Source organism: Natator depressus, chromosome 5 (genome assembly GCF_965152275.1).
Source record: "Natator depressus isolate rNatDep1 chromosome 5, rNatDep2.hap1, whole genome shotgun sequence".
Classification (NCBI taxonomy): domain Eukaryota; kingdom Metazoa; phylum Chordata; order Testudines; family Cheloniidae; genus Natator; species Natator depressus.
The window spans coordinates 37,104,713-37,122,208 of NC_134238.1; the positions used below are offsets into that span (position 1 = coordinate 37,104,713).

At 42.8% G+C, this 17,496-nt stretch overlaps 1 protein-coding gene and 2 long non-coding RNA genes across 6 annotated transcripts in view; 2 read left to right on the forward strand and 1 right to left on the reverse strand.

Annotated features, from left to right (window-relative positions):
- The window catches only part of PDE4D (phosphodiesterase 4D), a 1,096,073-nt gene that overhangs the window by 417,225 nt on the left and 661,352 nt on the right, over positions 1-17,496 (reverse strand). The window lies entirely within an intron of this gene.
- Positions 1-17,496, forward strand: part of LOC141987340 (uncharacterized) — a 130,388-nt gene that overhangs the window by 57,731 nt on the left and 55,161 nt on the right. Inside the window, exon 2 of the long non-coding RNA XR_012639502.1 lies at positions 2,057-2,142. This is a non-coding gene — a long non-coding RNA (uncharacterized LOC141987340). The remainder of the gene's footprint in view (positions 1-2,056; positions 2,143-17,496) is intronic.
- LOC141987341 (uncharacterized) overlaps positions 5,869-17,496 on the forward strand; it is a 29,128-nt gene continuing 17,500 nt past the window's right edge. Inside the window, exon 1 of the long non-coding RNA XR_012639503.1 lies at positions 5,869-6,009. This is a non-coding gene — a long non-coding RNA (uncharacterized LOC141987341). The remainder of the gene's footprint in view (positions 6,010-17,496) is intronic.

The following is a 17,496-nucleotide window of genomic DNA, read 5'->3' on the forward strand; positions in this document are numbered from 1 at the left end:
GCCATTATCCAAATCATTTGTAAAAATATTGAATAGAACTTTACCCAGGACATATCCTTGTGGAACCCCACTCAGTATGCCCTTCCAGCTTGACTGTGAACCATTAATAACTACTCGGAGTATGGTTTTCCAACCAGTTTTGCACCCACTTTATAGTACTTCATCTAGGTTATATTAACCAAGTTTGCTTCTGAGGCCATGTGAAACAGTATCAAAGGCCTTAATAATGTCAAGATATATCACATCTATTGCTTCCCCCTGCCCACAAGGCTTATTACTCTGTCAAAGAAGGATATTAAGCTGGTTTGACATGATTTGCTAATCTAGCCATGTGCACGATTAGCAGGTTTAAACTAAAAATTTATATTTCAAGATTTAAACAAACAATATTAATGAGGAATCTCCACTGGCCATCTGCCTATTCATCATTAAAACAAGTTATGTCCATTAGGCTTTTTAGAGAACACAAATGCGCCTCCTGTGTGGGAGTTTCCTTTGCATTATTTATTGTGGTTAACATTCACTTCTTCTGCACAAAGGAGATGTGCCACTGATTTCAGTTGGGCAAGGATTTCACCCCAGGTGTCTGAATTGTAATTTAAGATGCATGTTATATTACAGAACCTCAGTGTTAAGTCTTTTACTGTGTTTCACTGTAATACTTACATCATGTTTCCATTAATTTATTGTTATTATAATTAAAATAATAAGAAAGGACCAGGATCCTGAGGCTTTCGAGTCAAAGAGAAGGCAGTTGGTGTAACAAAGTTGAACTTGAGCAGTTTAAACCAGTCGTTCTCAACCAAGGGTACGCATACCCCTGGGGTACACAGAGGTCTTCCAGGGAGTACTCAACTCATCTAGATCAGTGTTTATCAACCTAGGGGTTGCAGCCCCCCCCCCGCCCAGGAGGGTGGAGGGGAAAGAGTCACAGGATGGGTTTAGTGGAATCACAAGTGCAGGGCCGGCATTAAGGAATAGTAAATAGGGCTACTGCCCAGGGTCCCATGTCACAGAGGGCCCCGTGAAGCTAAAATACATGCTTCAGCTCTGCCGCCTGGGGCTCAGGCTTCAGAAAAGGCACACAAAAAACAGGCTCAAGTATCACACTGAAATGTAAGTACAATATTTGTATTCCAATTGATTTATTTTATAATTATACGGTAAAAATGAGAAAGTCAGCAATTTGTCAGGAATAGTGTGCTGTGACAATTTGTATTTTATGTCAGATTTTGTAAGCAAGTACACCTCTACCCCGATATAATGCGGTCCTCAGGAGCCAAAAAATCTTAGCGTCTTATAGGTGAGACCGCGTTATATCGGGGTAGGGAGAGGAACCGCTACTTGCCCCAGCTCACCTCTGCACTGCCTCCTCCCCTGAGCGCGCCACCGCCGCCGCTCCACTTCTCCCCCCTCCCTCCCTTCCAGGCTTGCCACGCCAATCAGCTGTTTGGAAGCCTGGAAGGAGGGGGGAGAAGCGGAGTGGCGGTGGTGCGCTCAGGGGAGGAGGCGGAGGCGAGCTGGGGCAGGGAGTGGTTCCTCTGCGCCCTCCCCTTACTTGCTGCGCCCCCCCGCCCCAGCTCACCTCTGCTCTGCCTCCTCCCACGAGCGCGCCACAGCTCTGCTTCTCCACACTTCTCCCCGCTCCCATGCTTGCCACGCCTGATTGGCGCGGCAAGCCTGGAAGGGAGGAGAAGCGGACCGGCAACCGCGCACTCAGGGGAGGAGGCGGAGGGGAGGTGAGCTGGAGCGGGGGGGGCGCAGCAAGTAGGGGGGGCACAGAGGAACCGTTTGCGGTAACACAAATTCGGATATAACGAGGTAAAGCAGCCCCGCTCCCCGGAGTGCTGCTTTACCGCATTATATCCGAATTCGCGTTATATCAGACTGCATTATATTGGCGTAGAGGTGTAGTATTTAAGTGAGGAGAAACTTGAGATACACAAGACTTATCAGACCCCTGAAAGGTGTACAGTAGTCTGGAAAGGTTGAGAACCACTGGTTTAAATTGCACATGCCATCTCCCATCCATAATGCCATTTTATTTTTTCTCCAGGGATGTCTTGAAATGTCAGCCGTTCCCAGGTCAGGAAAAGCATTTCTATGAAAACTCTATGAGAAGTTACAAATAGAACTTTTCAGGTGAGAATATGGAGATGCTGCTTCTACCATGCCAATTTCCAACATTTAAAAACCGCATTCTTCTCTCTATTATGCAGTTGATGTCAGTTATAATGTGCTCAAGCATAAAGATGGCTCCCATACAAAACAAGTATATATTCAGGTTATTTTTTAAATTGTAGTGGTGATTTTTATACTTTCCTTCTACATGTTTTTTTTTATTAAAACAAAACTCTGCTTGTCTATTTTAAAGTTTTTAAATGGGATCTCTCCATTTTAAACACACTCGCAAAATAATAGTGTAGTATGATTGTCATGAGCCTCTTACCTGCCTAATACTAAATTTTTTCTTCAGGTAACCTTAGAGCTTAATCCATACTGGTCTTTTTCCTGTACATTTTTTATTTTGAAAGATGAACATCTTTATTCTCAGTTTTCCCCTGACTTGGAATCAGCCCACTTTCTCTCAAATTAACTATGTTTATTTTACTATAGTAATAAGATTTCTGTCTAATTTTATTGATGAATCTTGTTAAGAAAAAATACTACTCAGGTTTTGCCAATTCTCCTTTAGAAGGCTTAAGTACATATACTGAAGTCCAAAAGCATAATTAAGGTAAGTTTCCACCCTGTAGCATGACATTCCTACTATCCTGCACGCTTGCTCTGCTAAATACCTGAGGTTATTCTACAGCTGTTCTGACCATCTGTTGGCTATCTAAGTTTGTCCTCATGTTGATCTCTCTGTATATGATTTATTTGTAAAATTCACTCTTTATTACACAATTATACAGATACAGTCTAAACTAGCCATTCAAGTACATATCCAGGGTCCGGATGGGCTTGTACGGTCTGGTCAGCCATGGCTTCACTGCTACTGTTATTCAAGCTAACTAGATCAAAGCTAGCTCAGGCTGCAGTCACACTGACTGCAGTGTAGATATATCTTTAGGCAGCCTAAGGGTATGTCTTCACTACCTGCCGGATCGGCGGGCAGAGATCGATCCAGCAGGGATCGATTTACCGCGTCTAGTCTAGACGCGGTAAATCAACTTCTGAGCACTCTCCTGTCTACTCCTGTACTCCAGCGCCACACGAGGCGCAAGCAGAGTCGACGTAGGAGCAGCAGCAGTCGACTCACCATGGTGAAGATACCACGGTAAGTCGATCTAAGTACGTCGACTTCAGCTACGTTATTGACGTAGCTGAAGTTGCGTAACTTAGATCGATCCCCCACCCTCTAGTGCAGACCTGGGCTCAATTACACATAGGGCCCTTTTGGCCTGAAGAACAACCCTAATCGTTTAACGCCACCTTAGTTGCCCCCTGTGTTTAATTTGTGCCAGGGCTTGCCAGGGCTGAGCCTCGGTACCTCTAGGCTTGGCAGTTCATAGCCCCGGGACCTCTGGGCTTGCCACCCGTGTCAGTTATGAAAGTACAAAAATTGCTTGAGCCCCGGCACTTCTTTCATTACAAATTAAGTAGTGGTCACCCCCTGCTACTGGGCTGAGAGTTCTGTGCTGTGCCTCTAAAAGGTGTAGTACAGACTCTCACATGCTATTTCTTTGTGACTGAATATGGTAATGTGTGCTCCAAAGGAAAAAAAAAAATCAGAGTCTAGACAGAATGTAACATTGAAAATGAAAATGAAACATTTTCAATGGTATATCCTTTTCTTCAAGTGAAATAATTAGGTCATGGGGAACTGCAAAACACAGTGAAGGACAAGGTATTCTCTGAGATTTCCCACTCCCTGACAAGTCAGAAAAAATACCACTATTACTTTGCAGCAATACCACTTAGTAATACCTATTAGTTGTCTGTGATGCTAATATCCTGCACAAATATTGCTGCCAACTCTTCAGATTCTAGGCACAGTGCTCTCCTTTCTCAAATTTCCAAGATCAGTCAGTTATTTAAGACTGCTTATTTCACCAACTAAATGATTGGTAAAGTCAGTCTACATTTAGCCTCTAGCATTCCTTGAATGTTTGACCTGCAGAAGTGTGCAGAATTGTATTGCAAAACGTGCAATTCCACAGTGGCATTCTGATAGCTACAAATCCTGCCCCCCCCCCATCCTTTTCCTTTTTGTCAATGTCAACGCAGTGGTACTGACAAAACACAGGAGGCAAGGACCCCAGAAGGTGATGCTCCACAGTAGCTTTTCTTTTTTCTTTTCTTTTTCTTTTTTTTTAAAAAAGCAGCACATAAAACATTTCAGCATTTCAAAACATTATTGCTCTTCAAACTATTCACAAAGGAACCTCAGCCCATGCAAATCTCTTCTGGTTTCAAATTTCACAACTAATATTTTTATTGTTATTTGATTATGGTCATGAGGATGGTCCTCCAGATGCCTCATTCTCTAATTTCCATATGACAGTTTCACTTTTCACAAAGTGTCTGTATTTTCCAATATACTGTAAAGTGGTATAATCCCTTTACATTATTTAATAAAACAAAAAGTATTTTAAAAGCAGATTTATCATTTTGATATTCTGTGCTTTTGGCTTATAGCATTTATAGAACAAACGAACAAGTCCTCCAACAGTGTTGTTTGAATTTCGCCCATGACCACCTTGGTTACAGCAAACCTGTATAAAATCAGCTTATAAAATGCAAGACATTAATTGTTCATACAAGTGAAGAATTACACTGTACATACATGTTGAAAAGCAAAACAAAAAAAATGCTGCTTCCTTCCGTAAGGTTTCAAGGGCAACTAAAAAACGAACTACTAGGACTTAAAAAAAATAAATAGAGGAAAAGAACAGAAACCATTAATGCAATCAGTTTTAATGTTGCTAGCAAATTTACAGTCCATGACAGCCATACTAAGTGAATGTTATTTACGCGTGTTCTTTTGGTATAATAGAAGAGATGGGAGTAAAAAGGATCTGCTGAATCAGATCTTCTGTGGCTGCTTCAGTACAAACAGTAGTTGAGTTCTCAGTAATTAATAACCAGCTGCTCATCTTGAATTAAGGCCAGATGGGTCCAGCAATTTTAAGTAATACAGAAACTACTTGCCATTCAGGTAATGGCTGCAGTGAAATAAATTAGCCCCTAAAAAATGTAAAATCATGTACTAAAGCGATAAGGGCATATTTCACAATCAGTTTCATGGCTGTTACTTTACTTCAATTGTTTTTATTTTTAAAACACTTATTTTCATGTATAAAATCACTGATGCTTTGGGGTTGGGACAGAATCTACTCACCAATCTCCATCACAAGTTATTATTGGTGGAGCTGGTTGTGTTTGCCTATAGTTAAAGGTTCCGCAGCACCATTATAATACCCTGTTTTCAGTTGCTTATAACTTTACCAAACTTTAACCATTTGAGCTGAAATTTTCCATGCTCGGTGTCTGCCCCAGGCTAATTTTGGGGGGACAATTTCAACAAAATGGATCATATTTCTTTCAGAAAAAGGTTAGGGGAAAATGTGGTGTTTTGCCTGTTAAAAAAACCGTATAACTGTTTTTCTGAGAAGTTCTAGCTCCTCCATGTTTTGGGGCAAGGGCTTGAAATTCAGTGGGAAGCATCATCCTGGTGTCAGGGATGGGTGTTTTGCCATTCCTAATAAAAGTTGCCCAAATTTGGCCAAGTTATAAGCCTCTGAAATATTGCAGTTCAACCATGCTTCTGCAGAGACTTGTTAGAGTTTGGCAGCTAAGCTCCCCAAAGATTCCATGCATACCTGGCATGTTCCAGCCTAGGGGCTGCAGGGACTGAGCAGGACTTCACTTATATGCTCCTGGCTGTTAGGGGCCACTGTGGCACTGGGAACCTGAATGAAGGCTGTCTCCCATGTGCTCAACACTCCTATCCGTGCCCAGGCAGCATGGAGGAAGAGAAAGATGCAGCCTAACTCAAGTACAAAGGTAGGGAGGGATGAGGGAGGCAGCAGAGGGTAAATGGAAACAGAGAGGTTGCAGGTGCCAGGGAGGTGTGGAACTAGAGGTGGTGATGGCTTGGGCGGGGGGTATATTAGTGCAGAGGGGAAGGGGAGCAGGAGGTGTTGGATAGGAACAGAAGTGGAGAGGGTGGGAGTCAGGAGCTGGGGCATGAGGAGTTGTATAGGATCAAGGTGGGAGCGTGCAAGAGTTGGGGAGCTGGAGAGGTTAGGAAGGAGCAGAGAAGGAATGGAGATGGTTGTGGACACAGGAGCAGAAGTCTAACTCCTAGGGTATGTTCCCCTCTAGAACCTGGAATGAAATCCAGGAATCCTCAGTCTCTACATATTCCTCTGCTGTAGAAGTTATGGTTAAGAAAGTTTAATGCTACCCCTGGAAAACTGGATTCTATCCCTGCCTCTGCCACCAAGTTGCTGTGCGATGCTGGGCAAGTCACTTAAACCAAAAATCACTGGAGGCCACTAATGCGGTGTTCCTTCTTTTCTGGGTGCTAAGACTTCATGACTACAACTGAAGTTGTTTGAAACAGTGCTTTGAACATACAACATGTGCTTTTAAAAATATACAAATGAGCATATAATGTGCTAAGTACTTTGGAACATCAGCTCCTAGGTGTCTCAAGTTGCCACTCAAAACTAGTGGATATTTTATCTTTAATCTCTTTGGACTTTAATCTCTCAGTATTTCTGTTCCCCATCTGTAATGGGAATAATGATTCCACCAATTGTCACAGGCGTGGTTGTAAATATAAATTCATTAATGTTTGTGAAGCACCCAGATATTATAGTGATGAGTGCTGTAGAAAAGACCATGACATAATTAATAATTTTGTATTGATAGCAGGGTTTGAATGCTGAGTATTCAATAAGGCCTGGGGACCACACATTGAAAGAGCAGAATTTAAAAAAAAACAAAACAAAAAAAACGAATAACTGCCCATTCACTGAATGAGGCAGGAATTCTGTTGGGGGAAATAGTATGCAATTGCTTAATTAGAGGCTGTATCCTAATGCACAAGGGGGGACAAATTAAGGTTACATGAGCAACCATAATTCTGGCATTTTCTAGCTTCTGAGTGTTTGACTTTGCAATCTTAACATTCTTTTAATGTAGGGTTTTTTTGAATTTGTGTAATGTTATACAGAGCTCAGTTCAGACACTGTTTAAGTGTACAAAGTGGAGTGTCATAACCTGGTAAATATATTTAAACGGATGCAAAAAATTTTATTTTGGCACTCACTTGCATTAAGCATACCAATCTGCCAAATTGTGGATAGTTTATCCCCATCATCATAGTCTCTGAGCACCTGTGATTTAAGAATAAAAAAACTGACCCTATGTAGCCATGAAATTATTTGAAAATTTGAAAACTGATATATAAATATTCTAGCCCTGAGTAAGATTATTAACATCATATCCCTTTAAAAGTACGCACAGAAAATCAGGATGGGCAGCTGCTTGGCTGGGCTTTGTTCTCAATAGCCCACACACACATGGTCTCTTGGCTTCCTACCTGCATTCCCATCTGTCTGAATGGAAGGGATCCCAACCACAAGATGGTCAGAACTTTTCCCTCGCGCATAATTGACAAAACAGAATTATTTTAGATGGGCAAATACCATTTCCACTGCAAGAATTTCCTCCTGTGTGAATAAAGCAATAACAACACTAAATTCTGTAACACTTTTTATCAAGTACTGTCTCCATACCCAGGCCTTAATCCAGACAGACAAGAGACACAGAAATCTGAGGCATGCAGATATTTTGAGCGTTGTTTTCCTACTGCCTTCTCAATAGTCTTACCCCCAAAACAAAACAGACTGTCAACTAACCAGACTGTCAGTATCAAGGGACGGTTTCTCATTCAGAGACCATACACATACTTTTTAAAAGACAGTCACCACCCTACCCACAAGACAGGTACTGACAACCCCCACCAACTGTGTACTCAGTACTTCCCCTCTGGTCTTCATTAGCTAAAGCACAGATCATGTCAATTTAGTATGGAAGTTTTGGAAACATCACCAAAACCTCAGTGAGGAGCAGGCTGAAACTCAAATAGAGACTTAGCATTTACTCCCTTGACAAAACGCTTTGTCACCAGAAATGTAGACAGTTGAGTTTAAATTATAGCAATTTTATCTGAAAAGTATGAGAGACCCTGTGTCTAGGGCACTGAACTGGTAGTCAGGAGATGAGAATTCAATTGCAGTTTCTACAGTTGTGTGAATTTAGGGAAGTCATTTCACTTATTTGTGCTTCTGTTTCTCCTTCCATTTTTGTCTGTCTTGTGTATTTAGACTAAGCTCTTCAGGGCAGGGGCCATCTCTTATGTCTCTTTGTCCAGGACCTAACATAATGGGGTCCCAATACTGATTGAGGCTTCTAGATGCTAATGCAATAATACTATTCTTGCTAATAAATACAACTCTTCTTCGCAACAGGAGGAACTTGAATCAAGCCCTGAAGGAGAGATCAGGCTTCCAGAACCTTAATCCATCTGTAAAATGGCTGTATTGACAACTAACTATGCCACAACCATGTCAGGAATTAATTAATGCCCTTAAAGTGCCCTGGGATTCTCACAATAAAGGCACTGTAGAACCAAGCACTTATTGTTATAACACAATATCCACCTCTCTGGGAAATGAAGAGTAAACAAACCTACAGTTTCACCTCTTCTACCAGAGAAAGAATTTAAAGAATGAAAATTCTGAATAAATATAATACAGTAAAATTATCTGAATATTAAACTTTATTTTAACTAGCATGGTATGTGACTTATCTCTGATATGCAGTAGGGCTCTCATACAGCCAGATCCATTTTTCACCAGCTTAGCAGTAAGAATCTTACAAATAGGGCAGGAACTCCTGGCCCCATTGAAGTCAATAGAAAAAAACTTGGGGGGGGGGGATTAGAATTTCACTCCTGGATGCTACGCAAATACTTTTATCTCAAATAAGATGTACAGTTCATACATCATGAGCAGAGGTACTCATTACATGATCTTACACAATGTAAACAACAAAAAGGTTGCAGTTTAAAAAAAGGCAAAATAGATTTATTTTTAAATGATGGAACATTTCTCATCATTATCTGTTTCCAGTTTTTATACTAAATCTGAGTAAACCATATTTTTCTGATTTTATTAAGCTTATGCAGTTCATGCTATATGATTTTAGTCTCATCCCACAAACAAAGGAAACATCAGAGAAATAAATGAAATCTCCAGGCTGGCTGGCTTTTCCCATGACGTCAAGCAATATAGCAAGTGATCCAGGAGCATGTTATAGCATATCTAAGCCTTTTCTCTGTCTGTATGTACAGCAAGTTCTTGAATCAGTTTCATCTTAAATTTGCCTTCAAACTTAGTTTTACATTCAGAGCTACCCTCCTGTCATGAAAAATGTTGACAGGTGTACGTTACAGAGGGCTAGATTGTGCAAATTGCACACAGCCCTATACTGGAGACAGTGCAGATGCACACACGGGTAGGAGTCATTGGAGTGACACAGTAGCCTGAGCTTTCTGGTGAGCTGGCTGCCTTGTACCTTTGTGGATTGCACTAAAATTGATATTGATCAGTGAGTGTAATGGCTTGAGAATAAAGTCTTTTCTCTTTTTTTTTATATTTCTTTGCATACTTTTGGCCAAATCCAGGGACTCGGTACCCAGCCCAAGCAGTGGCTGTCTGTGCACTAAAAGGGCCCTTTCCCTTCATCCCTCCAGTCGATTATGCAAGGGCTACTTTAGCTCAACAGCTGGAGTGGAGTCTGTTAAATTGTTCTGATCACAAGAAAGGACTGGAAGATAGTCAGAGAAACTCTAGATCTACCCATTCCCTTCCTACTTGTTTTGTACTGCCAAATAGGGAGCCCCTGCAAAGTTATGGTAATCCCTTGCAGAGCATCCTCTACCCCATCTACTATGCCCTGTGCAGTAGAGTCACACCAGATCATCCAGGAAGAGTACAAAGGCCAAAAGAGCAAACACCAGTTAAGATTCCAATAACAAGGGGGCAATGTTAAGCCTTTGCAGGATACCATTCAAGTATCCAAAAATCCTCTGTGACAATCAGGGTCCAGATGTCCCAAAAGAAGAACAGAAGGTTTATGGCCCCAAAATGAATAGTAGAACCAACTGATTGCACACTGTATCGTTGTACTATGAAAGTATATCAAGTAAGGTGTTTTATTAAAGCTTATAATGTTCTAAACTTAGTAATCATTATGAGATATGTATGCAGGCTATGGTTAGGAATTTATATATTTGTATATACAGAGAATCGTGCTTACATACTTTGGCTCCATCTCACAGCAGGGCAGTGAGTGATCAAACAGGGAGAGGCACCTCCCAAGCCAGATGTTTACACAAAACCGGACTAAAGTTCTGATCCATTGTGCAGCCCAGGAAAAGACATTGATGGGCCATTAGTGTTAATGGAAAGACACTGAGACAACTGGGGATTTTCCCGTTTTGAATATCTATTGAGTCTGAAGAAGAAAAAAAAATTGCAAATCTTTTTCAAAAGGGAGGGTTTTGAATTTAAGGGCATCCAAAAACTGAGGGACAGCCTCCAGGAAGCAAGCTGTCCATGAAAGGATGGATTCCCCCCTATAGCTAGGGGCATGCTGGGAAACAGTTCAAAAGCAATAGGTAACTTGTATTAGAAAAGGGATTTTATCTAATACGGAAGTGTAAAGCCTGGGGATGTCTATGTTTATTTTCTGTATCTATGTTTGTTTTCCTTACTATTTCATCTTTGAAATTGTGGTTTTTCTATTAAATACACTTTTTGTTTATTTTTACCCCAAGCAAGTATCTGGTGTGCAAACTGTGTGTACCACAGTTAATTAACTGGGTTGGGGGTCTAGTTTCACAACTTTTGGGGGCAGCAAACCAGAGGGGAACAGTCCGAGAGTCTGGTAGGTAAGCACTCTGGGAGGACGGATTTGGGGAGACTTGAGGCTGGAGGGGCTGCTGGTGTTACCCTGCAAGGAGTAACTGAGCTGATGAGAGCCAGGGTGAGACTTTATGCTTGGGGGCTGGCTACTGGCTACCATAGCTGTACAACTCCAAGCCTTGGAGCGCAGGTGGTGATATAACCCATTATCAGTCGGGGTGGTCCCCAAAACATCACATCCTCCATTCTTTAATCTTCTGATTTGTTGTACCTCCTCTAAATGATTCTGTAGATGTAAAGCCTTCAACGCTATACACTAGCCAAGATCACATTGCATAGAGTAATAATACTCTCTACTATGAAAAAATGACAAAGCCAGATACATGCCTTGTATTTATTTATATCGCAGTATTTAGTTGATGCAATGTATATTATCATTATTTCTTTTGAAGGTGATGTACAATGGAGGAAATTTTGTTAGGGATTTTTCTACTACTATAGTATTGTAAGGATTTTTCAGTGAAGTACTTGGCAATGAGTTGCTTACAGTGCTTTGAAAGTTTGGTGAATCACATCTTTACACAAAACACTCCATCTATTTTTAACATTTTTACAATAGTAAAGAAAATGTTTATACGTATACAAAATAAACTTGATTACAGAATTATTTTACCCATTCTGATGATTACAGAACAAACAGTATCCTTAATAGAGCATGAAGGAGGATAATTTTATTTCCTTGTATACACCACTACTTGGCTCCCTTTTAATGTGCCTCACTGTCACACACTGAATAAACCTTATATTATGTGCCAGCTTGGTGGGACAACTACAAGGAAATCCAGGCTAGGAGGAAACTGCAGGGTCCTGTAATGCTTTGGGAAGATATTGGAGTATCTTACCATATCGGTAGGCCAAATGGAACAAAAAAGCCAATACAGATAGAACCAGTAAAATCTGCATGAGTGTGTTTATTTTTATGCCAATAATTCTACTTCTTACCGAATCCATCAAATTAGTATGTAGAAAAGGTAACAGCAGAGTGAAAAATAACTAGCTAAGAGAAACTGTCTACATACCTTCTCATGCCTTAACCATAGTTGTCAGATATTAATTGTAACAACTTAAGGACGGGGGCTTTGTTTTCTGAAATGTGATCTGCAAAGTGATATGTTCATTTACGGAGCATTAACACTAACAGAGGAGGATTACAATACTCCAGAGTTGTGCCTTCACTGCTGTTTCCCCTATAAGATGCCAGGAAAGTACTTACAAGTAGTCTGTCCAAAAGTGCTGAATGTGATTTTGTTAAAAATTTGCAAACATGTTTCCTTGTGAAATTTGCACAAAACTGAGGAACAGAAAAAACAATATTATTTTTTAAATTCGAATTACATCCCTCCTTCCCTAAAGCCACTACTACTACTACCCATCTCCCTGCATACAATTTCAGAACCATACCTGTACATGAGTGCCACTTTCCTTTGAATCTATGAAATAATATTTTACATTTTGTAGTAGATTCTATGCAATGTTTTTTATAAAGGGGTCTGAGCAGTTTTTTTCTGTGTTTTATTACTTATGTTTTTTTCCTTAAACAACTTGACATGAAAGACATTAATGGTAAATACAGGGTTTAGCACAGGGGTCTCAAACTCAAATGACCACGAGGGCCACATGAGGACTAGTACATTGGTCCGAGGGCCGCATCACTGACCCCCCTCCCCGCTGCCCCCGCCCCCACTCCACCCCTTCCATGAGGCCCTGCCTCTGCCCCACCTCTTCCCACCCCTTCCAACCCCTTCCCTGAAATCCCTGCCCCCAGGGGGTGCAGGATGTGGCGGGGGCTCATGGCAGGGAGTTGAGGTGCATGAGGTGTGCAGGGTGCGGCAGGGGGCTCAGGGCAGGGAGTTGAGGTGTGGGGTGTAGGAAGGGTGAGGGGTGTGGCAGGGGGTCAGGGTGCAGGGTGCGGCAGGGAGTGCATGAGGTGTACAGGGTGCGGCGGGGGGTTAGGGTGCAGGAGGGGTGCGGGGTGTGGCAGGGGGCTCATGGCAGAGGGTTGGGGTGCAGGAGGAGTTCGGTCGGTGGGCAGGCTCCAGCCCCGCACGCACCCGGGGGCAAGGCAAGCTCCGTGCCTGCCTGCCCTGCCCCTGCGCTGCTCTGGGAAGCAGCCGGAACCTGGGGGAGGGCGGGCACAGGGGTCTGTGTGTTGCCCTGGCTGCTCCTCCAGGTACCTCCCCCGAAGCTTACATTAGCTGCGGTTCCCAGTTCCCGGCCAATGGGAGCTGCAGGGGGCGATGCCTGGAAGCAAGGGCAACACACAGACCCCTGTGCCCCCACCTCCCAGGTTCCGACCGCTTCCCGGAGCGGCGCAGGGGCAGGGCAGGCAGGCAGGGAGCCAGCCCTACTCCTGATGCACGCCAGGCCGGAGCCGCTGTAGGTAAGTGCTGGGGGGAGCGGGGAGCTGGTGGGCTGCTTTTTTGAGACCCCTAGTTTACCAAATTGATAGAAAACAACATTTGCTGGTTCTCTGTGTGTGCACAAAATTGTGCACTTGCAAGCAAGATCTCACAGACAGGGCTACTCCAGAGTATTGAAAGAGACAATATGTAATATGACAATATGCAATTATAATTACCAGCACCTATCAAAATGGGATATATAATCTCAACCGAGCACGACTATAATAACTGACCCATTCCAGCCCAGACTCCTGGGCCACACTCTCTGTGGCTGCTGCTCCCTGAATCTCCGCTGGCCCTGGAGTCGGGTCCATCCACCCGGGCAGCTGTTACTGCCTGTGGGCAATCGAGGAGCGGCAGGGAGATGAGGAGCAGTCACAGCCCCGAACCCGTGGGCCCCAGCAGGAGGAGGAGACAGGAGAGTGCCGCAGCCACCTGCACCATGGCACCAGCCGGTACAACAGCTACCCCGCGCTTCCCAGCTCCAGCTTCTGGCCTCTGACCTGGCCAAGGGGTGGAGTCTCAGGGGGGAGAGAGGAAAAGGTGGGGCCAGCACCTGAGGAGGAGCAAGATATGGGGCTACAGAGCGGGGCGGGGCCCCCCAATTGTATGTCTAGCCTTCCTCAATGCCCCACCCCTTTTCAGAGAAGTAATGAAAGTCGTTCAGTAATGTTTTATGAAGTGCTTTGAACATAGCCAATAAAACTTTTGTATTCCAGTAGGTTCTTATATTCTGTCCATCACCATGATATCTGGCGACTTCCAGCATTGCATTAATCAGCATGATTAATGGATTTCATCACAGATATAGGCAATAAGATTCTTATATATTGGGGTTTGTCTGAGGTAGAATGGGGGGGAAGGGTTGTTCCTACATAGACTTAAGATTTGTGGGTTCAATTCCCATTTTGAATGGTTCACAATCTTTATGTATCAGTTTATCAGATAAATTCATACCAGGAATTGCCACTTCCCATTTAGCTATGGTAATTCTAATCTGAAGTGGAGCTTGTACTGCTCACAACTGCAAGAGTGGGGTTTGGAGCAATCCAAGCTTCATTAAGGATGTCATCATATACAAACTGTAACAGCATGCAAGAGCACAGCTGCATTCCCGGTGAATAAAGAGCAATCTCCAGATCAGGTTTTCCCCTCCTACTGAGAAGATAACTTTGTTGAAGGCTGGATTTTTTTCTGCTGAGTCATTCTATCAATTTATACAAATAAATGGGAGGACTGGAGTTCCACTGAGAAAAACCTTTAGTGCTAGTGTTCATATGCAAACCCACAGTAGTAGCAGTAGTTTGGAATGACTGTCTTATCCAACTATAAAACATCCAACTTTACTATCACTTTTCTCCTGCTTTCTCCTAATTAGCTTCTATGCTTACCTTTTTCATGTTTGGAATGGTGGCAGTGAAGTGATAAAGCAGTTAGCAAAAGAAATTAGTAGTCCTATAAAGTCCTCAGATTAATAAAAGAAAACTTTTAAAGGCATATAAGGGCATGAACTGACATTTTGCTACATAACTTTAAGGAAAATGAGAATAGAGAGGCCAAAATCTGCACCTCTAATTAATCATTTCAGTTTGTAAAAAGTTTAATTGTCAGAGCAGGGTGGTCAGAAAAAAACCCATAATTTCAGATACAATTATTGGTTTCAGAGTAACAGCCGTGTTAGTCTGTATTCGCAAAAAGAAAAGGAGTACTTGTGGCACCTTAGAGACTAACCAATTTATTTGAGCATAAGCTTTCGTGAGCTACAGCTCACTTCATCGGATGTAGCTTCATTCAGCTGTAGCTCACGAAAGCTCATGCTCAAATAAATTGGTTAGTCTCTAAGGTGCCACAAGTACTCCTTTTCTTTTTGCAGATACAATTATTGATATTAATAAGATTAATACCTGGCTCTGGAGTGAGTATAAGGGAACAATGCACTTTAAGAACTGCCAACACAGTAGTTCACAAGGAAACAATTGCTCCAATACTTACTCCTGGGACAATTCTGTACCACTGCGCAAGCACAGAATTAATGTTCCCTGCAGATTCTCCCCCACCCACAGAATAATTGATTCGGATGGGGAGGTGAAGGGAAGCCATGGTAGGGGTCATGCTGCGGTTAAATCTTTCGCCCACAAGAGGTTGATGTGGCGCTGGAAGAGAGTGCAGTTGGCTCAGAGGCTGGAGCAACCAACCACAGAAAGGGAGGGGGCAGAGGCTACCTTCCTCACAGTGCCCTGCCTGTGGGGCCAGATGAGGAGGCACAGGATGTGGGTGGGATGGACACAGTGGGGCACATAGGGTGCTGGGGGGTCACACAGAGTGGGGTAGGGTTCAGAAGGGATAATGTGGGGGACAGACTGGGGTGAGGAGATGGGAGCTAGTGTGGTGACAACATAGAGCCAAGGGATGAATCAGAGTGGCGGTGCAGGAACACATAGAGACAGGGGAAGATGTGCCTGATTGAGTGGGAGATGCTAGGGGTCAGCCAGGGTCTGCATGGGGGAGGCTCCCCAATTCCCTAACAATCCCCCCCCCAAAAAAAAAACACTGTTCCATACCTCTCCCATCCACACCCAACAACTCTCCAGGTTCACTCCCAAACTCCTTCCCAGAAGGTACTTCCCTCTCTGTCAGCTCCTCCATTACCCCTGACTCCCTCAAGCCTTTGCACTGTTTCTGAAGGGTGTGGGAAATACATTTCTGTATTGTAGTTTAAATGAATTCTTAGTCAGAGTTCTGTATTAAAATGCCTAGTAAATATTTGTCAAAAACATTTCCTGAATCTTGTTGTCTCTATTGTTACAGATATACGTGCTGACAGATATTTTTAAATAAATTACCAAAATAATTGAAACTGGCATAATTATATTGTGTTATTTTGACAAATAAAATATGCAGTACTTTGCAGAAATTTAAAATATTGTGCACAGAATTGTTAGGCACAGAATTCCCCCAGGAGTAAATAAGAATGGCACCAGAGATCCTGTGAGATCGAATCTATTTCTTTGCTGGGGTGACATGGTGCCATTTATTAACTGAATTTTCTAAAGATAAATATGAACTTCTAAGCACATTTAGGAGGCCTAAACAGTAATCACAGATGTACATTGGAGATTACCACACCAGTCCTTGCCTACAGACAGCCCCCCAACCTGAAGCGAATACTCACCAGCAACCACATACCACACAACAGAACCACTAACCCAGGAACCTATCCTTGCAACAAAGCCCATTGCAAACTGTGCCCACATATCTATTCAGGGGACACCATCACAGGGCCTAATCACATCAGCCACACTATCAGAGGCTCGTTCACCTGCACATCTACCAATGTGATATATGCCATCATGTGCCAGCAATGCCCCTCTGCCATGTACATTGGTCAAACTGGACAGTCTCTACATAAAAGAATAAATGGACACAAATCAGATGTCAAGAATTATCACATTCATAAACCAGTCGGAGAACATTTCAATCTCTCTGGTCACGCGATTACAGACATGAAAGTTGCGATATTACAACAGAAAAACTTCAAAACCAGACTCCAGCGAGAGACTGTTGAATTGGAATTCATTTGCAAATTGGATACAATTAACTTAAGCTTGAATAGAGACTGGGAGTGGCTAAGTCATTATGCAAGGTAACCTATTTCCCCTTGTTTCCCCCCCCCCCCCCCCCCCCCCCCCGTTCCTCAGACGTTCTTGTTAAACCCTGGATTTGTGCTGGAAATGGCCTACCTTGATTATCACACACATTGTAAGGAGAGTGATCACTTTAGATAAGCTATTACCAACAGGAGAGTGGGTTTGGGGGTGGGGGGAACCTGGATTTGTGCTGGAAATGGCCCAGCTTCATTATCATACACATTGTAAGGAGAGTGATCACTTTAGATAAGCTATTACCAGCAGGAGAGTGGGGTGGGGGGAGAGAAAACCTTCTGTAGTGGTAAACACCCATTTTTTCATGGTTTGTATGTATAAGAACATCTTCTGTATTTTCCACAGTATGCATCCGATAAAGTGAGCTGTAGCTCACGAAGCTTATGCTCAAATAAATTGGTTAGTCTCTAAGGTGCCACAAGTACT